Source organism: Sinocyclocheilus rhinocerous, unplaced genomic scaffold, assembly GCF_001515625.1.
Source record: "Sinocyclocheilus rhinocerous isolate Xijiao unplaced genomic scaffold, SAMN03320098_v1.1 scaffold85, whole genome shotgun sequence".
Taxonomy (NCBI): Eukaryota; Metazoa; Chordata; class Actinopteri; order Cypriniformes; family Cyprinidae; genus Sinocyclocheilus; species Sinocyclocheilus rhinocerous.
In genome coordinates this window covers 42,689-43,521 of record NW_015649998.1, presented here as the reverse complement: position 1 = coordinate 43,521, position 833 = coordinate 42,689, and the positions used below count along the sequence as shown (strand labels likewise).

Below are 833 nucleotides of genomic sequence, written 5' to 3'. Positions count from 1 at the left end.
GATGAAAAATATTTGCTCCAAGTGGACGGTTCTGTGAAGACATAGGTATTTTTTTAATTTTAAAAGGTATGCATAGGTGAAATATTATATCAGTTCTCCCACAACTATGTAAGATACAGGAAATGATGTCACTTTCCCTCACTGTTAAGATCTGAAGCACTGAAAAGTCTATGTGCTCTCTCTAAGAAAATATTTTAATCAAAAAGTTCTTACATCAAGAGTTATTTTATAAAGTGTCAAATCTGTTACCACAATATCAAAAGGTAAACAGCTTTTTTCATTGATCACACTTTGTGTTACTTAAAAATCTTTTAATCGTGATTTCATTAGTGCTGCTATGTGCTCTTAGCATTTATGCTAGCAAGTGGAGTTTTTGGCAAAAAATAAAGAAAATCAATCAATTCTGTTACTGTCAAACTCTGTTACCAAGGTAGAGTAACAATGCTGACAATGTGGTTACAGAATTGACAGTCCATCGGAAAAAAACAATAAATTTGTTGTTTAAAATCCTATTAAACATTATTGATTTATTTTTGCACCCAATATTTCAACAACATTTCTTTTTTTAACTGGATATTGTATATCTCCATTGGATCAGTATAATCTCCTTTGGATCAGTATAATCAATTACAATCTAATGTTCAGTCACATGAATATGCTACTAGACGTGCAACAGAGGGTAGATTTCTACTCCCTAATGCTAAAACTAATTTTCTTAAACGTACAGTAACATTTAGGGCAATGAAATCATGGAATCTTTTACCACTGTCATTAATTCGGATAACATGGAAAATTGATTTTAAAAGGCAGGTAAAGGCACACCTTGGAATTCT

At 31.5% G+C, this 833-nt stretch overlaps 1 protein-coding gene across 1 annotated transcript in view; it reads right to left on the bottom strand.

The window, feature by feature from the left end:
• Positions 1-833, bottom strand: part of LOC107711013 (sorting nexin-5) — a 7,687-nt gene that overhangs the window by 5,265 nt on the left and 1,589 nt on the right. The gene's annotated exons all lie outside the window — the stretch shown is intronic.